General features: G+C 37.3%; 1 protein-coding gene across 1 annotated transcript in view; it reads right to left on the reverse strand.

The window, feature by feature from the left end:
- LOC134754547 (uncharacterized) overlaps positions 1-13,551 on the reverse strand; it is a 35,702-nt gene extending 22,151 nt beyond the window's left edge. The window contains exon 1 of the mRNA XM_063690853.1: positions 13,365-13,551. The gene's annotated coding sequence lies outside the window, so the exon portion shown is untranslated. The remainder of the gene's footprint in view (positions 1-13,364) is intronic.
- Positions 13,552-14,288: the final 737 nt, after the last annotated feature.

The raw sequence follows: 14,288 nt of genomic DNA on the forward strand, positions 1-14,288 counted from the left end.
GTTTTATGAAACGAGCGTTAGCGAATCACACGAGTGAATCGAACCACGAATCACGAGAGTAATACGCTCTCATCTCATGGCTCTATAAATAAGCTCGTGTCAGATATCTTTGCGCGTTCCATAGAGTTATTGCTGGTGACTGTACGCTGTACAGTTACAATACTGTATCAATGGTATTGGAATAGAATTTTCTCTTGTCAACCTATCACTTATCAGTTATGACTGAATTAGAAGTAGGTAAGCCAAGTATTAGTTTATAGATAGAGTATCCATTTTTGAAGAGTTTACTACAGACTGTCATTGTGTTCAGCCGGCCTAGCCAAGGTGACAATCGCTATCGCTTCGCCATCGAATCGCTTTGTGTCTCTCTATCACTCTTCCATATTAGTGTGACAGTGACAGTTGCGTTTCGTTCGCTACGGAGCGTTAGCGATTTGCATGTTGTCTACAGGGCCAGTAATGTCTCCCAACAAGTACTATATTAAATGTGGAGCTATAATGTCACAAAATCACGCTCGTAATTAGCTAGGGTCGCCGATGCCGATTACGGCATGGAGCTATATATATATTTCAAAAGTCCTACAAAACGTTTCTTAAAAAATAAAAGGATGGATTTATTGATGATATCGTCAGTTCACAAACTGAGCGCTGAAGAGCGCTGGTGGCCTAGCGGTAAGAGCGTGCGACTTGCAATCCGGAGGTCGCGGGTTCAAACCCCGGCTCGTACCAATGAGTTTTTCGTAACTTATGTACGAAATATCATTTGATATTTACCAGTCGCTTTTCGGTGAAGGAAAACATCGTGAGGAAACCGGACTAATCCCGACAAGGCCTAGTTTCCCCTCTGGGTTGGACGGTCAGATGGCAGTCGCTTTCGTAAAAACTAGTGCCTACGCCAATTCTTGGGATTAGTTGCCAAGCGGACCCCAGGCTCCCATGGAGCCGTGGCAAAATGCCGGGACAACGCGAGGAAGATGATGATGATCGTCAGTTCACATCGGGTAAGAATAGGGTCACTTGGAAGTTAGTGTAATACCAAAGTCACCAAATAACCACACCATCATCAAGCCCACAATTAACTCGTTATTGGTTGCCAAGATAACTGACCACTTCACGCGGTACTCGCTATTACCAACGGTAGTTTCTCGCCTATTCCTACCGTATCGGCCCGATTGCCATCTCGATGATCTCGATGGCCTGTTGGTTATGGAATAAATCGGTACTGAGGCGTTGGAAAATTACACTGTTTAATACGTATTTATTAGGTAGAAGTGGTATCGAGAATTAGGTAAACTGACTTTTGCAGGCGTGTGTTTTATTTTTTTATTATGAGATTACATCGTTACAGTTAAGTTTACTTATTGCTTATTGTAAAATGATTCTTTTTAATTAATTAAAGTTGCTTTTTAGGGTACCGTACCCAAAGGGTAAAAACGGGACCCCATTACTAAGACTTCACTGTCTGTCTGTCTGTCACCAGGCTGTATCTCATGAACCGTGATAGCTAGAAAGTTGAAATTTTCACAGGTGATTGTATTTATATTGCCGCTATAACAACAAATACTAAAAACAGAATAAAATAAATATTTAAGTGTGGCTCCAATACAACAAACGCATTTTTTTTGCCGTTTTTTGCGTAATGGTACGGAACCCTTCGTGCGCGAGTCTGGCTCGCACTTGGCCGGTTTTTTTATGTTTGTAAGTATAAGAATATAATTGGGAGGGATATTAGCCCAAAAACCTTAAGGCCGTTCCATCGGTTTGCTGCTGTCTTTGTCACATTTCGCAAGAAAGAATGGGAAAGAACATACGCGCCAAGTGTCAATTTTGATCGAATTTTGTCGGTTTTTATTTATTTTAAAAACGTTACCTTACAATATCGAAATTCTAAAGCTATGAAATTACTATTTATGTTAAGCTTGTCTTTTCTTCTTTTTTTTGTTTATAGTATCACATAATAAATAACCGAGTAAAATAGGATTAAAAGTCCGAGTTAGAGGTTACTTTGGGAATTAATTGTATCGAGCGAAGTGTCATAATTCGTGTATCGGAAGCTATGTTGTTAAAGATAATATAGTCAAGAACTACATATATTTTTTCCACGTCTACGAATATCAACGCCTCTTAGAAAAACATGATCATATAAGGAGATTTTTCGCCTTCTGGCTCAGGGAACCGCCTTAAACATTTCTCCCTAATCTATACAGCAAACAAAGCACTATCAACAACGAACGGTACGTGAACCGCAACAAAGCACGGCGAGGTGAATGAACAAGATAAGGAGTTTCCCTGTCCCTGCTGAAAGCGACACAGATCGATCAGACAAGCGTCTATACGTGCCTGCTTTGCGAAACAATTTACTATTTCACTCGCAATGAGAGCTACCGTTTTTGTGCTCACCAGTTGGCGCCACTGTAGATGTAGGTCTAAGAAAACAGATCTTAAAATTATTCTATGCTTATTTTTATTAAATAAATACGTTCTAATATACACAAAGGTATTTTAACGTCTAAATGTGCCATTTTTTCAACCAACCGTTTAATTTTGCATATATTTTAGTTGGCAATTTTTTTAAATCGCTAACATTTATCGAGCTCTATTGGACACCATGATTAATCAAAGATGGACAAAGATTTACCACAATTATGAATAAGGAGCGAAAATTCCCGATAAAAAAGCTTGAAACCCCCAAAACTTCTATGCATTTGACATTTTGAAAGACTTCCATCTACACTAGCGCCCCTAGCGGCGAAATTAAACGCGGTAGCCCTCATTCACCCTGTTGCTGTATTCCTTCACTTTAAGAGTCATACACCATATACAACGGACCCGAAGATTTCAAAAACCTAACGAAGAATGCGAGTTCATATCTGCATAATTGTACATTTTGAATACTTACTGTATTAATATATTTTTATAACCAGTGTGTAAACGCCATACGATAAATAAATAAATAACCTAAAATAGCCGCCGACAAACAAACCATTTTTTTTCTTATTTTAAAGCGACATTCTGATATAACATGGAATTTGACATCATGAACATTAAAGTAATATATAGGGTAATTGCGCTAGTTTCCGTCCATGCTCTAGTTTTCGTCAAATTGACGGGTTAGCGAATAATATATTTCATTTTTAATTTGCTACATCCGAAATATCATTTTTGTGTAGATAGATATATTGTTTAGACATTAAGGATTGCAATAAGTCCAAACTTGTGCAGCAATGTAGGTGTATATTCAAATTTCGTCAAGTGGATGAAAACTAGAGCTGGATGAAAACTAGCACAATGACCCTATCTATGTCTGGTACTAGTTTTCGTTGCTAAAAATTGTTATACAAAGAAAATAGAACGAGTAGAAGTTTTACATAAAAAGATTGTACAATTTTCTTGAGATCGTAACTTCGATTGTATATTGTATGGGGGCGGCTTTTTGGCGGTAAGGTGTAACTCTTAAATTGGTACTAAACTACACACGCCTAACAGCAATAAGGATTTTCACCTCAGCAGCTCGAACAAGCCTAACTTTCTTCACTCCAGAGAGTGAGGAAAGTGTGACTTTCGTCACTCCAGGGAGTGAAACAAAGTAGTTTTTTAATTTAGTGAAGGCCATGAACTGCCCTTCATACTTCGGGGTCTATTACAAATTCGAAATACATTTTAACCTTTAATATGTTCTCACTACTGAGGTGAAAAATTATATGTGTCGTACGAGAGCAAAGTTATTTGACATCTCGTGTTTTTGACTCCCTCGCTACGCTCAAGATTCTAACTTAGAATCAGTCGCTTCGCTCGTGATTCAATTATAGAATCTTTCGCTTACTCGAGATTAAAAATCAACGCAAAAAAAAACAACTTTCCTCTCTTGTTGCACAAATAACTATTTCGCCGCTATACTTACTCAACCTCGTATCTGCAACACTCATTTGATGACAAAAACACCCGTATTACGAATGAAAGAAAAGCGACATTTCCATCAAATGATTGTTGCAGATATCAGGTTGAGTAAGTATAGCGTGGTATAGCGACGATTTATCATTTTATTTATCTACTTAGCAAGCAACAGGGAAACTGCAACGCAACATTAATAAATATAAATAAGCACCTATAGCTATAGCTAGACTATAGGATGATTGGGTAAATTACAATGGTTACGCAGTATTACCGCGGCTACTGTTATGTGCAATATTACTGCTCAGTAATTACTAGACATACTAAAAAGTTAAGAATGTAAATGAGATGTAGGCTTAGTTTTACTGTAAACAACTTAATAAGTAGGTGGCGAAACGGAAGTGAGCGAAGGTAAAGTATGCAAGTTGATTACGTTACAAACCATTTACAATTTTTACCAAAGATAGATATAACTCCGTAATAGATGGATACGGTCTAAGGAAAAAACGTGCCTCGAAAATAAAGAAAATTTGATTCTCGAACAGATGGCGCCACTACCTTTGGCTTACTCTCGAATAGATGGCGTTGACGGTTTCGTTTGTTATTGAACAATTTTAACGCATATCAGTGAAAGAACATGGGTCAAAATCATGTAAAAATAATTAACCGGCCGGCGTAGCTTTATCGCGTATATATATTTCTTTATTTGAAAAATAGTTGTATTGTAGAACTAATTTTGCATAGTCTATGATGGTTCGTTATTATTTTTTGTAAGTGGGTATTTTTGCACTTTGTAGTTTTTAGTCAGTCACCCGTTGACCACGCTGTAAAGGGTTCGAAACGTCGGGATGTATTAAAAATTCAATATACGCGATATAATCCGTTTTCATAGTTTTATTTCAAAAATAATTAATGCAAATAAATAAATAAATTATGTACTTGGGATAAGTACATACATTTTATGGTATTTTTATACATCTTCATTTTTCGTTTAATCGTTTGTCGATAGATGGCAGTGAATTTACTGTGGCTACAAAATATACTATGACAGTACCTACCGCTCTATCCTATTATATCCTCTTTGATTTTTGCTAAAAATTATAAACTCAGCTAACTACGTATATTATAAGGGTAGCCAGATAGAAAAGATTTTGGGTGAGCTTCAGCGAACATCCTTTCAGAATGGGCGAAGTGATTATATACGTTCTAGTTAGGTACTGAAAATGCACTAATACTTATTGACTGAAAGGGTCTTTACACAATAACCCACATAAATAGGCAGGCAACGCTTATAAGCGACACTCCACGAGTTTCAAGCGAATCAAGTGTCTATTTATCAAACTGTTCGATAACCATCCGCGACTTTCTTATCTTTAATTTTGTCGTGGTTCATTATCGCAGCAAGACAACTTTGTTTTGTCATGGCTGCTTCTTTCCATTCGTTCCGTTTTAGGCGACCTTTACCCGTAGTAAATCGTCACGGCCAACCGGCGAACTCTTGCCCTTGCTTTTTCAACAGGTGGGATGCTTCTCGTCAGTCAATAGAAATGACATTGTTGGTTCGTGGTAATTGGTGGTAAGGTGGGTGGTAGTGATTAAAGATGCTTAAACGGATGGTGGGCGTTTTTTTAGAGTTCCATTCCAAAAGGGTTTTACAGGACCCTATTACTTGCTATTACTAAGACTCCACTGTCCGTCTGTCTGTCTGTCTGTCACCATGCTGTATCTCATGAACCGTGATAGCTAGACAGTTGAAATTTTCAATTTCATGTCACAGATGATGTATTTCTGTTGCCGCTATAACAACAAATACTAAAAAGTACGGAAGCCTCGGTGGGCGAGTCCGACTCGCACTTGGCCGGTTTTTTTTTTCACTTAGATTCACTCAGCACCATTAAACCACTTTGAACTGAATTAGGCACCACCTGGTGCCTAATTCAGTTGCCTAATTTGGATTAAGTGTAATTCCGACGTCAATGCAATAATATGCTATAAACATGGAGCTAATCTGAAGATGTATCCAAAGGAACTCCTCGGTGAAAAAACCCAAACACATCGAGTTAGGGCTTATTAGAAAGGTCTCGAGAAGTACTTGATAGAAATGCAGATAAACATAAGTACAATCAGCAATAAAAGTGTGCGTCGTCACATTTTACAGTTTCTTAAATTGTTTACATTTTAGTTGCCTAATTAATTGTAATGCAATTACAATAATTGTAAGGCCTAGCAGGCATAATGCTGTATGAGTGTAGTGTATGTGATTCAGTGCGTAATTTCCTCCCTCCTCCCTCCCTCCTGTCGGTCCCATGTGGCGCCCGCATATTGGCAAAGTAACTATGACTCGTGTCGTATGCTAATATCTTCAGTCGGTATTTATACAAGTGGCATTCTGTTCGGCGCTCCACTGACCCCGTTCACTAACGAATTATTGCATGGATTATAATATTTTTACAAGCTCGTATCTTGGCGATTCGCATTATTGAAACAGGTAGTTTAGGATCTACAAAATAAGGTTCAAATTTTAAGGAATCGTGGAAGCGAAGCGATTATGTGAAAGTGAATTTTAATAGAACGTAGGAATTGCGTATTTTCTTGAAAGATATTTAATTTATTGTTATTGTAAGCGTAAATTGATCACTGGTAATGAAGTTGTTAATTCAAACAAGTCTGCAACGATTTTGATAGCATACGCAGTGCAAGTGTTATTTATACGTCATAATTTTATAGAAGTTTGACGTCTAAAATAACACTTCCACTGCGTATGCTATCAAAATCGTTGCAGACACTTGGTCTAACTCTACATATTTGTGTTTATACGTGTATAGGTATTAGGTTGATAGGAAAGAAAAGAAGGATGCCTTCATTAAATAAACTTTACAGTACATATGGTGCTACTTTTTCGCACTAGTGCGGGAATGAGCACTTTTCGTGCATATGTCGAAAGTTTAAAGGGCCATATGTACTGTAAAACGATGTACGATACACGTGCGAAAAGGTAATTCGCAACTCGTGTCGATTTAAAACACTCCCTGCGGTCGTGTTTTAATTTATCGCCACTCATTTCGAATTTCCTCTTTTCCGCACTTGTATCGTAAATAACTATTATAGTGTTTTCAACTATTCCGCCATGCAAACCACTGTGCATAAGATTGGTCCAGCGTCCAGCCATCTACCGTCTAAAACCGTCAAAGCTAAATATAGATGGCACCAGCATACATTTTTTAATGTTACTAGTTTTGTTCTTAAAATAAAAATAAAACAAGTTTAGACGCTATTCGTAGAACAGGTAAAACTGACGCCATCGGTAAAATACTGTAGCCGGCTAATTGCATTCAAAATCTCCGGCTTCGAAACTTAGAAATCGTTAAAAAAATTCGACACATACCCAAATGGACCTGTTATTCAGCCAACCCGTTTTTAGGGTTCCGTAGCCAAATGGCAAAAAACGGAACCCTTATAGTTTCGTCATGTCTGTCTGTCCGTCTGTCCGTCCGTATGTCACAGCCACTTTTCTCTGAAACTATAAGAACTATACTGTTGAAACTTGGTAAGTAGATGTATTCTGTGAACCGCATTAAGATTTTCACACAAAAATAGAAAAAAACTATAAATTTTGGGGGTTCCCCATACTTGGAACTGAAACTCAACATTTTTTTTTCATCAAACCCATACGTGTGGGGTATCTATGGATTGGTCTTCAAAAATTATATTGAGGTTTCTAATATCATTTTTTTCTAAACTGAATAGTTTGCGCGAGAGACACTTCCAAAGTGGTAAAATGTGTGTGTGCCTCCCCCCCCCTGTAACTTCTAAAATAAGAGAATGATAAAACTGTCAAAAATATATGATGTACATTACCATGCAAACTTCTACCGAAAATTGGTTTGAACGAGATGTAGTAAGTAGTTTTTTTTTAATACGTCATAAATCGTAAACCGCAATTTACCTTTCACTCACGTTTCACATAAAAAATACATTGTTAAAATTATGTAATGTACGGAACCCTCGGTGCGCGAGTCCGACTCGCCCTTGGCCGGTTTTTTTTAATATTCATATCATAACCTCAGTTTATATTTGTTTCTAAATCAATAAAACGACTGGATTCCCATCACGTTATTACAATGAACCTGCTCACGTAGTATCTAAGGAAGTGGCCCTAACTGTACAATGTACGTTGAGTTAATATGGACCTTAGTTGGTTTTAACTAGGTCGATAATCCAGGCCATTGCACAGAACCTGTAGGTTTGGGGCACTGCTGTGACACTGCCCACTGCCCAGTATTTAATATGAATTTAAAAATTCTTTAGAAAAGTTTCGTGTTGGTTTTTATAACACAAAGCACAGTCGTCACTTGTCACAAAGTAACTACTAAATACTACTTCTTTTATAAAATAAAAGGAAAATATCAGGTAACTACTTTAAATAAGTTAACGTACGATTTTCATGTCAATTTATTGTCACCGTTTGTCTCAGTTCTTTATTTATTTTGACCACACTTGTCATTGTGGACGTAAGATAAGTTGGGAAGTGTGGTCCAGGGGAGAGTGGATGGTACCAGGCCACCAACAAAACCACCAATGAGGTGAACGGACCAGGTCAAAGCTGCGGTGGATGGGTTGACACACAAATGTGCCAGGAAGACAGCCAACAGAACAGAGAGGAATGGCTGCGTGTTCTGAAGCTCGTCAATCGACACCATCCGATGATGACCACGACCACTCTGTCAAGAGTGTTCAAGAATCGGGTTATAGGCACAGATTAATAAATAGTTACTACGTAACAGATACATCATTCCCATACAAAAGCGAAAATACCTACGCTATAATAGCCTACAAAATCTTAATAATAATACCTGCTGCTCAGGACGAGAAGAAATGTACCATAAGTACGCGAACAAAGTGTCGAGACTGCCTTGCTCGCCGTGCGAGTCACGTGCCAACGCGTCATCGTAAGAATGCGCTAGGGTTGTACTGTTACTTATGTTATTATTGTAATAAAACAAATGTTGCGAATCAACCATATTTTTTATTAGTCAATCAAATATTTAAAAACAACAATTATATTACCTGACTCAAAAAACTCCTTCATTTACGATTTACCTACTTATGTTCAAAGAAATAAATGGTGACAAAATTCATAAAGATAGATTTAAAATACTACTCGGTAAATACGACAAATTTTCCTTTGTTTTTTGACTTTTACACCCATCTACTGCACAATAATTTCGTGGTTTCGGCATTTCGAAGCGTAGGCGCGGGAAACGCGCGGTGCGAGCGCTCAGGCGGGCGTTCGGCGGCCCTCTGTCGATTGAATCGTCGACGATACGCCGAGCGGTAGGCATATAGCGCGTGGCCTTGAGCGAGTGAAGGAGGCCTGTTATAGGTATAGCCAAGCGAGCGTTGCTGTCTATGTCGCTAGATCACAGAGATGCTGAAAAATCATCTGTAAAAATGTACGCTAAGGCTTGATGATGACCTCATAAAATAAACACATTGAAAAAGCTCACAAAATCGAGCTTTAACTTACTCTAGTTATTCAAATTGTATAACCTGGCGTGTGAAGCAAGTTAAAATAATAATGCTTTGCGCAAGCGCCGTGAATGCGCTCAACTTTGGCGACCGGTTGACCCTCTACACTCCCCCACAGTCCGTCTAAAGTGTCTAAACTCTGCACAGACTTTGCTGAGACAAAGTGTGGGTAATTGTGGCGCTTGAGTCCGCCTAAGCTAACTGTACACCGACTTGAACAGAACAAAGTGAGGGAGTGGCATTACAAACGTCCTATTATCATAGAAATTTGATATGAATGGTGACACGGCCAAACTTTGTCATTACAAATGCCAATGCAGAGTTAGCTTGGTCCCACTGTAAGTTGAATTATTGTTGCCACCGCTTAGAAAACAGAGATCCGTCATTTTAATACGAAAATTCAGAAATTGACGTATGGATTGTATAGAAAGGATGCCAATCTCTTAAGGGGCCCACAGACTATCAGTCCGCCGGACGATATCGGCCTGTCAGTTGTTCCGAACTATCAAATTTTTGTTCTAACTGACAGGCCGATATCGTCCGGCGAACTGATAGTCAGTGGGCCCCTTTATGGCAGAATTTTTGCAAGTGACCGCTTTCAGCTTTAAATAATAGTTCCTAATCTCTCCGGTGGCGCTAGTTAGGCTCTGGGACATGAGTATAACATGAACCATATAAGGCAACAAATAACCCGACCAAATTACGTAGGTTGTTTTTGGTAGTATTTCGATGTATGGTGGCGCCGCCTAATTACTGTTTTTTGATGGACACTTTTCATACATAGAGATTTGGCTCCTTTATATAGTCTCCATGAATTGACGCTTTTGACGCAAAACTGTAAAAGATCATTCCGATTTTGGTCGCACTTTTGATATTTGACAGGCAAGGCAGGTATATATTTTGGCCCACGGTGGCCACGTAGGCCGCAACAGAATCATAATCCTAACCCAAAACGTATAGATAATTAAAGTAAATAACATCAAAACCCATCAGCAACTCATTTTCATTCAATCTTTGGAACTAATAATTTGCTTACAAAACACCGCATTGTGAAACGCGTAACCTACGAATATGTAAATATTCAGTAGTACATATACTATATGGCTAAATATATGTGTATTATAGTGAAATAGCGGATACTGCGTTGTTGTAGCGTGCGTCATAATAAAGAGTTATTTTATAGTTTGTATTACTTTATTTATAGTTAGCGTGATAAAAAAGTCCGTTATATTTTTTCACGTCATTATAAGTAAGTATTAATAATTCCTTACAACTTATTTGAGAATCTCACGTGCAGTTTCATATTTTATAATCAAAAATACCTCTAACTTAGACCAGTTACTAACAAATTAAATTAAACATTAATAAAACCCCTAAAAGAAACCCCTAAGGGAGAAAAGGATGAACCGATTTTAATAAAACACTACTAGAAAACTATCGGAAATCGGAAGCGGTAATAAGCGAGATTGTATTTATATACTTGTAGGTAATACCAAAGATATTTAGATATAACTCCGTAATAGATGGATACAGTCTAAGGAAAAAAACGTGCCTCGAAAATCACGAAAATTTGACTCTTGATCAGATGGCGCCACTAGTTTTGGCCTACACTCGTATAGAGGGCGTTGACTGTTTCGTTTGTTATTTATAATTTTAACGCATACCAGTGAAAGAACATGGGTCAAAATCATATAAAAATAATTAATGCACATAAAAAAATAATTTATCCATATTTAAATACATTTTAACGTATTTTTTAAATCTTCATTTTTAGTTTTAAAGTATGTCGATAGATGGCAGTGAATTTACAGTGGTTACAAAATTTACTATGACAATACCGCTCTATCTTATTATATCCTCATTGGTAATACAAATTGCTGTGTGTTGCCAATACAATTTAAAATGCTTTTTATTGCACATGAAACGGAACTACTATAACACTAAGTACCTAGTAGGTATATTTTACAACATAATACTCGTTTTTATGCAATTCAATACGAAATCGCCCCGACGGAAAATCATCGCTAGCCTAGCCAGCCCAGACAGCCAGCCAGGCCAGCACCATGCTGTCGGGCGGGCGGGACCATTTCGTGGCATAATATTATTTATGTTGTGTCACCTACGTGTTTTCTTCTTTTTTTGCCCCGAATAAACGCTATCTAAACTCGACGCCACCATTAGATTCCATGTAAATTCAATGTTGACGTGTAAAGGTGCCCTTGTGGCCTATTTGCTGAATAAATGTTGAAGGTTGAAGTTTGATATATTGGCTACTACTTAATTGGCCACTCCTAACAAATCAGAAAGAAACAAGCCAAATAGAAGTTTTATTGTTAAGAGTGGCCAATAACTATAGCAGTCACCTTACATGTAATAATTACATTCACAAAGCCGTAAATACACGAAAATATTTAACATCTTCCTCAGATGTTTATTTATCTCTGAAAACATTTATTCCCACTTCGGCACGCGTTGAACTCTTTTCTACTGAGGTCCAACCGCGAGTCACTTGGTTCGTCCGTTCGTCTATTTGCCTCTCTGTCGCTCAAATACGCAAGAGTAACAGGGAAACAGATAACACAAATTTCGCAGTAGAACCTTTAAACATAATAGGAGTAAACAATCAATATTTGCACAAGTGGCGTCTCATATCTCGAATCTTGTCGTAAACATAGGTGACTTCATTTCATTTACCACAAGAGTATTTTTTTGTTTGTTTATACCTAGTCTACGTTGGGACTATTGTCTCGACAGTAAACAAAGTCACCAGTTTTCTTTGCTTAAGGGCCACTTGCGCCATTCACTAACCCGGGGTTAACCGGTTAAACGGAGTTACCATGGTTACCAGTACAATTAGTATTGATACTGGGTTAACGATTTAACCGGTTAACCCGGGGTTAGTGGGATCGTGCAAGTGGCAAGTGAAGCTTGTAGCTTGTAATACAAGTGGAAGTCCCTTTTTGACAGCTTTTGTTAGAAAGGGACTTCCACTTGTATTACAAGCTACAAGCTTTTGATAAACGGGCCCCTTGTCTATTTCCTCTTTTGCTTTAATATATAGTCGTCAAACAACTTTGTCAATAGAAAAAGGCGCGAATTTAAAAATTTCTATGGGGCGACCTTTCGCGCCCAATTTTTTTAATTTAATAAAAATTCTACTGAGGGAAATAGATTGACAGACTATAACTCTTTCCCGGTTGCGTCCTAAATGACTCTTGGCTACTTATTCTAATAGGGGATACTTATTTATAACTTAACTTATAACTTACTGCCAATGACCATGACCTTATAATAGGGAAAACTGCGGATTATTGGAATTACCTACAGGTTTTTTCAAGTGAGCGACAAACTTGTCAATGTATTAATATATGCACCTCTGCAGATTACACATGGATCTCTGAAGTGAATCAGAGGCAATAAGGGTTTTATATGCAGGTGATGCCTGCATACAAAAAAAAGCTTTGAAAGGTATATACCTAAAGCCTGTATGTAAACATTGTAAACACTTAGGTGATGAGTTTGACAGACTTTATCCTTATACGTCTTAGCCTTAACTCATGAATATGCTTATTATCTTTTCCTTTCTGGTTTCTTAGAACTATATGTATATACAATACAAGTATAGTATCTAGTACTTAATTTTTTTTTTCAATAGAATTATATTAGCAACAACAACCTATGTTAACAGCATCAGATTCTCTAAAATAAAAGAAAATAACGGAAATAGGATATCTTGACAACTACAAAAGTTCGCTGCAAACGTATATCTGATTAAGTTTTGTTACAGAAACTTGAATCTTACACACTCAATTCCACTCTTAAACCCAGCAAAAGAACCTGCTAATAAAAACGCAAAAAAGGCAAAAAGCTTCTCAAACATGCCGCTGGCCCTACCGACTGACAAAAAATATTTCGCAACATAACACTTATTTAAATTAACAAACCTTCCCACCAAAGAACAGCACTATAAAGAATCCTTTAAAAATAAAACCACAACACACTTTCAAAGACAATTAAAAACACTGGCCGATTGTAAAAAATAAACACACGTATCGTATTCTTTTTAAAATTAACTTTTTAACATTTAAAATTCGAACGCACGTTCGCGTCGGCGCTTCGCGCGGTACTGGTTTGTGATTGGCGTTTAAGACGCGGGAATGCATGTGTCAATGTGACGTTAGAAGTGTACGGTTATTATTAGATTTGAAATGTTTGAAATAAACACTATAGGTCTGAAATGTAGGCGGAAAGGGTAATCGTCCCATAGAAAATTTGAATTTCGCGCCTTTTTCTACTGACAAAGTTGTTTGACCGGATATATTTTGTATCTTATTACTTTACATTAAAGTTCATTTAAGTCTTTATTAAATTTGGTGTTTTAAGGTAGCACTGCATGTGTGCTTACTGAGAATGGAAGTAATGGAACGAAAAAGACAAAGCGACATAAAGGACATGAGCGTTTATACAATTATAGACTTTATTTCGAAAATTTTAAGGCTTAAAAAATAATGGCATATTTCATTCACTTAACGAAATTACCATGAAGAATGTGCAATATGTCAAAGTGACGTTTACCAAACAGGTTCGTATACTTCGTATGTAAATTATGGCGGGTTTTAGTTGAAGTTTTAATTGTTGGCGCTGAATTTATTGATGATGTAATTGGTTGAATCTCGAGTGTAAGTAATTGTATTTAGTTCCCTAATTAGGTACAATTTCAAATGTAAAGAGCATTAAAAGAACATTATAAACAATTTGTTCGCATATTTCTACTGTCTATACATACCTAATAATACCTATTATATTTATACATTTTTCGCATTTTAAACCTAGGGTCTAGAGGTGATTGCTATCAATGTAGAAGCGGA

This window comes from Cydia strobilella, chromosome 2, assembly GCF_947568885.1.
Source record: "Cydia strobilella chromosome 2, ilCydStro3.1, whole genome shotgun sequence".
NCBI classification, from domain to species: Eukaryota; Metazoa; Arthropoda; class Insecta; order Lepidoptera; family Tortricidae; genus Cydia; species Cydia strobilella.